Raw genomic sequence first — 13,363 nt, 5'->3', positions numbered from 1 at the left:
AAAGCTATGCTTACTACTGAAGTCTCAACTGAAAAACTATATAGCGTCTGCTTGTTAACTTAAACATCAGTTTGACACCCCACAGGGTCACCTGGGAAGAGCATCTTAGTGAGCAATTATCTAGATCAGGTTGACCTATAGTGTGTCTATGGGGGCAGCACCATTCCCTAGGCAGGGGGTCCTGACCTGTAGAAGAGATGGGAAGGAGAGCAAGCAAGCCAGGATGTGCTCATTCTCCCATTGATCTTGACTGTGGATGTGATGGTACATGCTGCTTGACCTTCTGATTTGATGGACCTGAAACGACAGACTATAACTTGGAGTTGTAAGCCAAGTAAACCCTTTCCTAAGCCCATGCTGCTGTCACAGGAATACTTGTCACAGGAACAGCAAGAGGACTAGCACATGAGACACTGCTGATAGTGCCTGGAATGATCTCAGTCATCCCACGGACCACAGATGCTCAAGAACTCCCCACTATCCTATTGCCCACCTGTCTAGAAGACTTAAGCATTGACGGTAGGTTGGACAAAAAAATTAAATGATTAGTGTCATAGAATAGTATGATTACATCCATGCAGCGATATCTACATAGATCCCATCCACGGTATCCAGTGATGATTGTCTATCCACTTGGCAGTGACAATGGAAAAGGGAAACAGCAAGAAAATGAAAAAGCCACATCACTTCAGGCCTTGCTCGGCTTCCCTCACCCTGCAGTGCTCTCCTCAGATCCAATCGCATCTCCAATTCACACCCTTCTACATGACTGGGTCTCGGGGAATGTATATTGATGTGCCACCAGCCCGACCATTCAATACAATTCTGTCAGTTCACTGGGCGTTTAGTCAACACAATGCCAAGCATCAAGCTCGGCTATTTCCTTTGAAATTAACCAGATATTTTTCTGCTGGAGCTATCTCGTCAACAGGGTGTGTGTAGACACAGCATGACCTTCGGCTGTAATGAAAGCTGCCCCTTCGCTCTGTCTAGCAACTTTGCCTCGGCTTCCTTTGGGCTTCCCCGTGACCTTACTACTCAGTCTTCACTCTTCACGCTCAATTTCTGCTACTGTCACTGAGGCTTCTTTTATTCCTGGTTTGGAACCTATGGCTTTGAAGATTGCATTTCTCAGGGGATCCATCCACTCACCTCCTCATCCATTTCTGGAGCACTTACCATATTCAGAGCATTTAAATCTCAAGGCCTGAGACTAGAACTGGTGCCAGGGTGCAGTAAAGTCATCCCTTCCCTTTACAGAGTCTCACTCTACAGATTCAACCAACCAGTGATGGAGACTGAGGAAAACTGCAGCTTTGTTGACTATGCACAAGTCTGAACAATATGAACAGTACAATCTAATAACTACTAATGTCATATTAAGGACACTAATTATGACTAATATTAGTAGAATTAGGGCAGTACTCAGTGGTAGATTGCTTACCTAGATTGTTCAATCACAAGCATGGAAGAAAGGAAAGAAAGGAAGAAAGGAAGAAAGAAAGAAAGAAAGAAAGAAAGAAAGAAAGAAAGAAAGAAAGAAAGGAAGGAAGGGAAAGAGAGGGGAGACAGAGGGAGAGGGGAGAGAAGGATGGGCAGAGGGAGAGAGGGAGGGAGAGAGAAGGATTGGCAGAGGGAGAGAGGGAGGGAGGAAGAAAGAAGAAGAAATAAGTCATGTCAGTACCAGCCATTTGATATAAGGAATGAAAGCTACCTTGGATTTTGTTAACTGCAAGAGGTCCTTGATTAATTCCCGGTGATACCAAAGACTGTATTAATCAGGGGGTTTGCTGCAGACAACAGAACCATCTGTAAAGTACTAGATCCGCTAGAGGATGTGAGGTAACTTACATAAGTTCCAACAATGTCAGGGCAGTAGACTGTGCATCCAGGAAAAAGTTTGATCATCACAGTACAATATTGTCGTAGAAGCATGCCCAATCCTTCACACTCTCTCGCGGGCAACTTATGGTTCCAGAAACTGAATAACAAGTGAGCTGCAGCCATCCCACTGCAATGAAAAGTCTCTCTCTCTCCTGCTTTGTCCCTCTCATATGCCTCTGAGTGTCTGGTAAATAAAGCATTTGGTGCATGTGCACACTGCAAGCGTTTCTGAGAACGTGGTTGTCTTTCTGTCCTCTACAGTCGGAGAGGATATTGGGGTGTGGTTGTGAGACTGGAGAGATGAGAATGTGGTTGTCTTTCTGTCCTCTACAGTGGGAGAGGATATTGAGGTGTGGTTGTGAGACTGGAGAGACGAGGTTGGTGGATGCTTTCCAGGTACTTTGCAGGTGACTAAGCGAGAAACCTGGGAGGGTAACTAGGCGTTCACCAGAGGGACAATAAAAGGAGACTACTGAAGGAGGGGAGGACTGGAGACAGGTGTTGGCCTGTGAAGAAGCAAGGGTGGGGTGATGGGCAGAGGAGTCCTGCAGCATGGTCCCAGCACTGGGAAACCTGCTGATGGTGTTCATAGAGAGAGAAGATGGTCAGAGACAGACACAATAGGAAAGTAAGCTCTGACCAAGCCAGGCAAGCTCTCGTAGGCTCTAGAAGCGTGACCACCCCTGTCTGAGGAAGGACCGGGTGATTTATTCCATCTGGCCAGATCTACATACTGGGAGTTGGGGCTGTCTTAAATATTGACCTTTAATCCTTACATTAGATCACTCAAGCTTTGTGACCAAAGCACCAGAGAAGGGATAATTTATAATCCGAAGAGGTTGCTTCTCACAACTCTCAAATCTGAGACATTCAACATCAAGGTGTCAGTAGACTGGATGTCTAGTGGAGGACTTATTTTCTCATAGATGGCACCCCACTCTGTCCTCATATGGTGGAAGAGGCAAGGCAGCTCTCTGGGGTCTCTTTTACAAGGGTACTAATATTGCTCACTAGCACCCACCCTCGTGATCCACTCCCCTCCCCAAAGCCCTACCTCCTAATGCCTTTAAAGCAAAGCAGGGATTAGCTTTCAACATATGAATTTGGGGGAATGAAAACATTTAGACAATGGCATGTCCTAACTACACTGTGTTGGTGAGCCCACTGATGTGGGATGTCTATATGTGTGTGTGTGTGTGTGTGTGTGTGTGTGTGTGTGTGTGTGTTGCTTTTATTGATTGATGAATAAAGCTTCTTCTGCCAATGATTTAGTAGAGTACAGTCAAGCGGGAAATCTGAACAGAGATAGAGTAGGCAGAGTCAGGGAGACGACATGTAGCTGTCGAAGGAGACAGACACCAGAACCTTACCAGTAGGCCACAGCCTTGTGATAATACATAGATTAATAGAAATGGGTTAATTTAAGATGTAAGAGTTGGTTAATAAGAAGCCTGAGCTAATTGGCGAAACAGTGTTGTAATTAATATTGTTTTAGTGTGATTATTCGGGTCTGGGGCAGCCAGGAAACAAATGAGCTGTCTCCTTTTACAATCCACAAGCAAAGAAGTATTTCCTTCAACATTTTGGAATATCTTATTATCTTTTTCAATATTCTAAAATATAAAACATGATCAAGAGTACTTTCTGAGGCTGATCATAGTGGCACACACCTTTAATCCCAGCACTCAAGGGGCAGAGGCAGCTAATCTCTGTGAGTCCAAAGCCAGCCTGCTCTGTATAGTGAGCTCCATGCCAGTCAGAGTTACATAGTGAAACTCTGTTTCAAAATGGAAAGATTAAAGTAAAATAAAAATAAAATAGAATTTTTCTGTTGATCCCTCAAATTCAGCAGTGCTACCATAATGTTCAGTAGACAGAGAACTCCAAGAGCTGGAGAGATGGCTCAATGGTTAAGAGCACTGGCTGCTCTTCCAGAGGTCCTGAGTTCAATTTCCGGCATACATGCAGACAGAACACTGTAAACCTAGTAAATAAATAAATCTTTAAGAAAGGAAAAGAGAACTCCAGCTCCACAAAGCACAATCATTAATGACATCTTTTATTTTTTTTTAAAAAACAGGGTCTCATGGAGCCAAGGCTAACCTTGAACCTGTTATGTAGCCGTGGGTGACCTTTAACCCTTGATCTTCCTATCTCCACCCCCAAGTCTAGGATTACAGAGATGAATTACCAAGCCCAACTTTTACTACCATTGGTGTTTGATAAACAATCTGGGAGATGACATCTTGGTGACAGTATTCCAGCTTCTCTGAGAACAATGCTGTCTCCTGTTACCAGGACCTCACATGACCCTGCCTCTGACCCAAACTGCTTGAACCTGACCTCAGCTAAACAAGTTGGAGTCTGTCCTTATGTAATTTATAATTCTGTCATTCTTCCGTTCAGCAAAGGTGTACGGACAGCTGGCTTTACACGTAGTTGTAGGAGCCGGGGACTCGGTGCATAAAGTCTACCTCGCACCCCACTGCCTCATTCTGGGTCTGGTAAACATCCACACTTCCTTATGTACTACGTATCTCTGCTTCTGCTCAGGGAAGCGGGGTCCATTCCAGGCCACAAAACAACTCTTTCTTAGGCAAGTACGCGTGGTCGTTTGTGATGGGGAAATGTCATGTATCTTTCTTTGGTCTTTAAAAGCTGCTACCCGGAGCCAGAGAGATAGCTCATCAGTTAAGAGCACTGGCTGCTCTTCCAGTGGACCCAGGTTTGGTTCTCAGTTCACAACTGTCTGTAACTCCAGTTCCAGGTGGAGCTGATGCCCTCTCTGCCTTCCTGAGCACCGGGCACACATGCGGTGCACATATGAGCACTCAGGCAAACACACATACACAGAAAATAAAGATAAACATTTCGCAAAGCTATTTACCCTGGCAAAGAACCTGAGAAATTTCTCTAAGGTTTTAGCTAGGTAAACTTTCACTGACTGAAAGAAATATGTAGTTATTTAGTTACTTAGGTTTTTGATGTTTTGTTTGTTGTTATTGTTGTTGTTTTCTGAGGTTTTTTTTTTTTTTTTTTTTTGGTTTTTTGAGACAAAGTTTCTCTGTGTAGGCCTGGCTGTCCTGAAAGTAGCTCTGGGGAATGACCTGAAATCACTGAGATTTGTCTGCCTCTGCCTCCCAAGTGTTGAGATTAAAGGTGTGTGCCACTACCCGGCCATTAGTTTTGTTTTTCAAGACAGGGTTTCTTTGTGTAACAGTCCTGACTGTCCTGAAACTTGTTTTATAGACTGGGCTGGCCCTGAACTCACGGCTGCCTGTGCCTCCCTCCCAAGTGCTGGGTTTAAAGGCATAAGCAACCACCATCTGGTGAAATATTTATTTTTAAAGTTTAATCTGTATCATGCACTTTATGAAAGCATAAAAAACAGTGAAGCAGTGTGCCAATGCCTTCTGATGACTCCAGACGATAAGCCAACATTTCAGCCTTTCATCTTAATTATATGATATCATTTGCTCACTACACATGTATGTAAACATGCACATATCCACACGCACAGAGAAAGAGAGTGAGCAAGAGAGAGAGAGAGAGCAAGAGAGAGAGAACCTATAATAGACATCTCACATAACAGGAAAGCTGAGCAATTAAAGCATAAAACTTATAAGACAAACTTGTCCTAAGCCAGACATAGTGGCATATACCTGCAATTCTAGCACTTGGGAGAAAGAGACAAGAGGATCAAAAGTTCAAAGTCATCTTTAGCTATGTGAGTTCTAGGGTACCCTGGCCTACAAGAGAGCCTGTATTTAAAAAAACAACAACAAAAGCAGTGTGTCCCTTGGTGATCTTGGCAAATTCTGAATTTATAAGCAGGAATACTGCATACCATTATTGTGAGTAAGTGAGAATAGTGTCTTGTAGAATTTCCTCAAAATAAGATATGGCATTCCATCTTGGAAGAACACTCATTAAAATCTAGGAAATAGACAACTTAGAAGTTTCAGGACGTCCCTGAAACTGACCTCTCTCTCCCCGAGCCTATGTACTCCCAGACTCTTTTGGAAACAGTCTCTCATTGAACTCACAGGTCATGGATTGGGCTAGACTGGATGGCCCGTGAAACCCAAAGGATTTGCCCGTCTCCTGTCCCCCAGCACTGAGATCACACAGGTACCCCATAGCTGAGACTACCTGTTTTTATTTTTCAAAGAGATGTTGGGAATCACGCTCGGGTTGCCATGCTTGTTCGGCAAGTCACCAAGTTTTGTGTGACTGACAAAAATTACCACTAACTTAGTGACTTACAATAATAGATATTTAACATTTAATAGTTCTGAATTCTGAATAACCAAAGCCAATTTCATGAGGCTGAAATTAAGGGACCAAGCAGGCTGCATTGACCCTAGAGGCTCTCAGGGATTTTACTCGTCACTTTTGCCAGTTCTGATGGCTGCCTGCATTCCCTGGCTTCTAGCCACACTGTTCCAGCTTCTGTCCCAGCTTCTGTCCCCATCAGAATTTTCTCTGCATATCAAATGCTCCTCCACTTTCCTCATCTAATGATGGGGTCGGATTGTACTTGAGGCTCACTGATGTGGGAGGTGGTGGATGCTGTGAATCTGTTTTATTGCCACTGGTTAATAAAGAAGCTGCTTTGGGCTAATGGCTTAACAGAGTAAAGCCAGGCTGAAAGAGAGATATAGAGAGAGTAGGAGGAGCCAGGGAGATGCCATGAAGCTGCTTGCAGGAGACAGATGCCTCCACTGGAACTTTGCCAGTAAGCCACAGCCCTGTGGCAATACACAGATTAATAAAAATGGGTTAATTTAAGATATAAGAGTTAGCCAGAAATATGCTTAAGCCAAACAGAATTGCAAATCATATAGTTTCTGTGTGATCATCTTGATTCTGAGCTGCTGGGAACAAATGAACAGCTCCCCCCAACAAATTGGCACCCAACATGGTTGGCGGGCAACAAGATCCTCTTAAAAAACTTGAGAGAGTTTGAATTCTAGAAACACACACACACACACACACACACACACACACACACACACACGGTTTAATGCAATTTATTGCTCTGCTTGCTGGGGGAAAGCAGAGATGTTGTTCCTTTAAAAAGTTTCCTGACTCAGTTTTAGCAGCAAAAACTGTGCACAAGACAGTGACTTCCTGGTTTGCCAGCATGAAAGGCTCTGACTCTTTGGGAGGTCCGGCTATGGAACATTTGAATGGGGTCTGTGAGCAGAGTGCTACAACTTGCTTAATGGCAACATAGACCCATTATGTGCCTGAAAATGGGGCTGTGAGCATGGCTTTCAGAGACAGTGAACATGCCTCCACCATGCTGGACTGGGCAGAGCCTACAGGTAGGACCATGGAGTTGGTCCTAGCCATGCCTGTTTAGCATTAAAAAAACAAGACGCTTCTGATCAGAAAATAATTACAGATACACAATAAAGATAGATTCAGATTTTAAAAGAAGACCTCTAAATGGGTCCCAGTGTTGAATGAATGTACATAGACTTGGGAGAGAGAATAAAAAGAGTATAGAGAGTTAAAAATAAGCCACGTAATGATGAAAATACACAGAGACTTTGGATTATGTATATTATTGTGTTTTCTTTGATTTTTTTTTTGACTGTGAATGAGCTAAGTACAGAGAGACATTTTATTGTACAGGCTACTAAACTAAACCAACATATATATTTTAAAGGTATCTTAACTTCAAAATTTGAGTCTAAGAATATGTTGCTTTGGAAAAGAGGTTCTACTTTTGTTTCCACAGAGGATGAGTACCTATGGATTCCTTCCAGATTAATGTGGTTTGATGGACCAAGATCCGCTGAAAGATTGCCATGAACATCCTCAAAATTACTTCACCCAACAAAAAGCAGGAAGCAGTTTGGAGAGAACTATGTCAAAATTCCCTAAATGGTTGTTTATAAGTGCTTGTTTACATTTAAAGGGGGATATGCTATAGAGATTTGTATTGGTATGGGTCTTGGTCTAGTGATACAAATTTTAGGTCAATTTTGTTTTATGCATATTTCTACTCTTGATTAAGGTATTGTGTTTGTGCAGCTCATTTAAAAAAATGTAATATATAATTAAGAAATATAGATTAATAGATAGTCACCTATAATAGTCAAGGTTGTAGTCATGTTAGTTATATTTCCTAGATATATAGAGATATATTTTAGTTAGATAGGTATTCCTCAAATCTTTCAGAGATCTTCAGAATATGGCATTCAAAAATGCTTTAAGAAGTTAGGACTTTTCATGACAACGAGACACATCTGCTCCTGGCAACACCAATTGCTTCAAGAGGAAGATGGGCATTTAAGAGGCTCCTTATGGGGTTTATTAGTCATTTAGGCAAGAAACTGCTCTTTCCTGGACTAATTGAAGGTATGTTGTATGAACTAGACATTCAGGACCCACAGAAAAATAATGCTAAACTTGTCTAAAGATGAGGTGGTCCTTTGGGGTTCCTGCTTTGTGAAAGAGACTGTCAGACACTCTACAGGATACAAAAGAAAGCAACTGATGGACTTTGCCTTTACAAGGCAGAACAGATCTTTAAATTTCCTGCTTGATGGAAAAGTCTGCTGGATACTATGGGCCTATAGGCTGAAGATGGATGCCTCAATGTTACAGAAGAACTTTGGGTGTCTGTCCAGGCAGCGAGAGGTCTCTGTCAATTCTAGAGCTTTGGAAGTTGCTTACAATGCACTTCCTGTTTACTTAGGTAATATTATATCTTTCTGGAGTATTTGATGGAGTTGAAGACTAGATATCTATAATTTTCCTTAGTTATGATAAAAGATAAAGTAGATATAAATGTTGTAACTGTAATTCCTGGTTGATACCTATTTTGTTATATGTAATTTTGCTATTTTAAAGTTAAAACCTTCCTTTTTATTTAGACAGAAGAGGGCAGGTGATGTATGCTGTGAATATGTTTTATTGCCATTGGTTAATAAAGAAGCTGCTTTTGGCCATTTGCTTAACAGAGTAAAGCCAGTCTGAAAAAGATATATATAGAGAGAGAGTAAGAGGAGTCAGGGAGAAGCCACATAGCTGCCTGCAGGAGACAGATGCCTCTTCTGGAGCCCACCAGAACCTTGCCGGTAAACCTCAACCACGTGGCAATACACAGATTAATAAAAATGGGTTAATTTAAGATATAAAAGGTAGTCAGAAATACTCTTAAGCTATTGGTCAAACAGTATTGCAAATAATATAGTTTCTGTGTGATTATTTCGGGTCTGAGCTGCCAGTAATGAACAAACAGCCTCCCGTAACACACACGAGTATGCTGAAAGTTCCCCTCACCTGCAAAGATCCCTTTTTTGTATACAAAGAAACATTTATACTTTTAGGGATTAAAATCTGGGCATTTGGGGGAAAACTACTTCCAGTCTGTCATATCTACCTTCCGGTCATGTTGTGAAGGCTGAATGACATGTCCCAATATCTCATAGAGAATGAAACATGGGAAGCATTCTAGATCCATCCAGTGTTGCCAAGCAGACCTTGGCATGTGCAAAGTGACCTCATTATCTTCTCCAGTATTTAAAACAAAGGGAACAGCAACCAGGCGTGAGGCAGGGCCAGGCACATCTCTTAGTCTGAGGCCTGTCTGGTCTACAGAGTGAGTTCCAGGACAGCTGGGGCTACACAGAAAGGCCCTGTCTCAGGAAAAAACAAACGACAAAAACAAAGCAAAACAAAACGGGTTGGATCACTCACCATTGGTAGAGCTTAAAACCCATCTTTGTTGTACTACCCTGTAACTTTTGAAAGCATAAAATGAGTATCAAGACTATTTTAACAGCTTTCCACATTCAAACTAGAAGATATACACATTTTCAAATGTCCTTCTCAGCCATTGCCTCCTATGGTCTTCCTGATGGCTCATGAGAGGAACAGCATCCTGAGTTCGTTCTTTTAGAGCCGGAAAATGAGATGAGAATCTTAATTTTTAAATTGTACTCCTGTTGATTCTTTATACATTGCACACCATGCATTCGGAGCCCACTTATCATCCCTCATATCTGCCCTCTGCCCTTGCAACTGCCCCTCCCCCAACAAAACCAAATTTAAAAGAAAAACCAAACAAAATAAAGAAACAAAACAAAAAAAAAAAGAATTTTGTCATGGAAACTGTAGTGCGGCCTTTTGAGACACCCAGGTTCCTCTTTAGTTCATCTGGTCATTGCCAGAAGTCGTTGGTCTGGCTAGAGGCCTCTGGTTATAGCTACACCGCTGATAATGGGTTCTCACGGGGGTTCCCCTTGGATATCCTGTTGTCCTGTGTCATGAAAATTCTGCTGTTTTGGATCTGTAGGTTCATCCCCTTCACATGCTCAGAGTTCATAGAAGGTGCATGTTGGGGTGGGTCAATTTATAGCCCTGGTTCTGGGTCTGCCTGCTAGGTGGGTTGGTCAGCTCACTAGGTTTGCCTCACCCTTAAGACCCGGATGAGCTAGCTCTCCAGCACTAGCTGCTAGCTCGTCTGCTAGAGCAGCCTACTTGAGTAGGGGGAGGGGCATGCTCCTGCTCTCAGGCCCTCAGATCTGAGTTCCCTTCACTCATTGCTCTGTTGTTTTGCCCAGGCAAGGTGCAGGTCCCTCTCTCCCGATTGCTGTAGGAGGTATGCAAGAGGGGATAAGATGCCATCTCCTGATTTCACACACTCAATGCTGGCTCCCTTGAGACACCTACATAGGGGCAGCTCTAGTGTGCTATCCAGGAGGAGTGCAGGGTCCATGGTGGGCCCGTGCTACCACAGGGACCACGGTGGCATCTGGTCCAGAGCTGCTGTGGAGGGCCGTGTCTGGGTCTGTAGTCCTGTTGCAGCTGGGTTCTGTGGTGATGTCCAGGGCACATGTTAGCACATGGTTCATTGAAACCATGCTGTGCTGAGCTGGCCCTGCCCTTCACTGGCCCTGGCTTGGCTAGTCCTGACTCTCTCCAGATAGTGTAACAAGGAAGTTGGTCCTACCTCGCAGGGGAGAGCTTGCCTCTACACTCGGGAAAGTTGACCTCAGGACTCATCTTCGGAGTGCGCTTTCGCGCGCCTCATCTGGAAAGCGCACTAGAGTTGACCCTGTGACTGGGGACACAGGTGAGCTGATCCTGAGGGCACAAGAACTGACTCCCTTTCCTGCCATGTTGTGGCATGGGTGAGGAAAAGATGGCCCCTGCGGCAGGTGAGAGAAGCTGCCCTGGGGCCATAAGAGTAGGAGAGTTAGCCCTGACCCTCACTAGCTGCAATGCACGAGAAAGTAGCATCTGCTTCCTGTCCAAGGGCAGGAAAAGCAACAGAGTTGACCCCGCTCCCCCCTGTGCCATACAGTAGCATGACTGAGAGAAAGATGCCCTCCCCACTCTGCCCCTTGCTGCCCATAGCAGGCAGGAGAGCTGCCCCGGGAGGGGGGGGGTCATGAGAGTGAGAGAACCAGCCCCATGCTACACCAGCCGCAATGCACAGGAAGTGAGAAGCTTGAATTCCAGAGAACAAAGCGAACTGTGGAAGACAAAGCTGAATGAGACCTGGAGAACCCTGGCCCCTGCTAGTCACTGACAAAGCAGGGGTGAGAACACAGCAAAGGGACCCGAGCAAGGGCCAAAGGGCTTCTGCACACCTAAGCGGAAAAGTCTGAAGAGGGGAGGCCGGAAGTGTGCAATAAGGAAAGCCCAAACCCTGTTTTCTCTAAGTGGGATCGTGGGAATGGCTGGGGTGCAGCGCAGTGCAGAGGACTTACCTAGCGTTTGCAGGACCCTCGATCCCAGGGCGGGGGACGGGAGGTGAAGAGGCACGTGGGCAGACAGACAGATTGGCTGGCTAGGGAGAGGGTTCCGTGGTTGAAGCACTTGCCCAAGCATGAGGAGTTGAGTCTCGTCCCCGAGACCCATACAAAGAGCCACATGTCACGGCACACATTTGTCTTCCCACATGCTGGGAAGGTCGAGACAAGCAGGCAGATCCCTGGGGCTCGCTGGCCAGCCAGCCTGGGCTAATTGGTGAGTTCCAGGTCAACTGAGAGATCCCATCTCAAAACTAACACATATATAAATAAAAAAGGTGACCCCTGAGGATAGATACCTGAGGCTGATCTGTGGTCTCTATATGTATGTGTGGCACCTACGTGTAACACACACAGGTAAGTGATCTTGCCAAATGTAAGTCTGATGACCTGAGTTAGATTCCCAGAGCCTTCCCAGGTAAAGGTGGAAGGAAAGAATGAACTCCTGAAAGGTGTGCTCTGATCTACACAGATTCCCTTTGCCATGTGCCCTGTCCCCACCCCATTTACCCACTCTCTCATTGGTCTGCTTTACTTATTCTAGAAACTCTCACACATGGTATTAGGTGTCTTTGACACCTGTCCAGTGTGGTCCTTGGTTCCTGATTTGCCTGTGCGTGTTCTGTCTTTAGCTTTCCTGAAGAAATACCTTTTCCGGGAAAGAGCTGAATGGTTACATCACAAAGCAACCTCTCACCTGTTGGGATGCCTGCCTAGGTGACAGCGTGGTTTAGACAGAGAGACAAGGAATAAAGTCATCAACCTCTCCACTGTATCTAGGGGAAGAAGGCATTGATGGGGCACAGGACAGACATCAAGCCTTAGTTGGTGATTGACTGGCACATAATTTATCTTCTTTTCTGCTCCCCTCCCTTTACTTTTAGTCTTTCTTCTTTGACTGTGTGTGTGTGTTTGTGTGTGTATGTGCACATGCATGTGTGTGTGCATGCGTGCGTGTGCATGTGTGTGTGTATGTGTGTGTGTATGTGTGTATGTGTGTTCTCTTACTAAGCTACACCTCTATCCTTGCTGGTGTTACTAGCATTAAGCATTATCTAGAATTATGTTATGAGAAATACTCTTGTGATGTTAGTGATCTCATGACAATCACAAAATACAGACTACAGCCGGGCCTCGGGGAATGGGTTCAGGGCTAAAATGCTTGCTGCTCAGGCATAAAGACCTGAATTTGAACCCCAGAACGTGTTCCCAAATGCCGGGCAAGGTGACACACACTTGCAAAGCCAGCTCTGGGGAGTCAGAGACAGGCAGGATCCCTGGGGGCTTGCTGGCCAGTCAGCCAGTCTAATCAATAAGCCCTAGGCAAATGGGAGACCTTGTCAAAACAAAGTAGGCAGCTCCTGAGGAACAAATAGCACTTAGATTGACCTCTGGCATCCATGTGTGCACACAAATTCACACACACATACACATATTCATTCATATATGCACATAGAAAAAATTCTTGCTATTAGTTACCAACTGAGTAACTTTAAGCGAATCACTTTGCAGCTCTGTAAAACGCCTATAATACTAGGCCCTAGTGTGGTGGCTCACTCCTTTAATACCAGTACTCAAAAGACAGAGACAGGCGGCTCTCTGTGAGTTTGAGGTCAGCCTGGTCTATATAGCACTTTCCAAGCCAGCCAGAGTTACATGGTGAGACTCAAAAAAAAAAAAAAAAAAAAAAAAAGCGCAGATAA

Source organism: Myodes glareolus, chromosome 10, assembly GCF_982192425.1.
Source record: "Myodes glareolus chromosome 10, mMyoGla1.1, whole genome shotgun sequence".
Lineage (NCBI taxonomy): Eukaryota > Metazoa > Chordata > Mammalia > Rodentia > Cricetidae > Myodes > Myodes glareolus.
The sequence above is the reverse complement of the archived record's forward strand: the minus strand, read 5'-3'. Positions refer to the sequence as shown.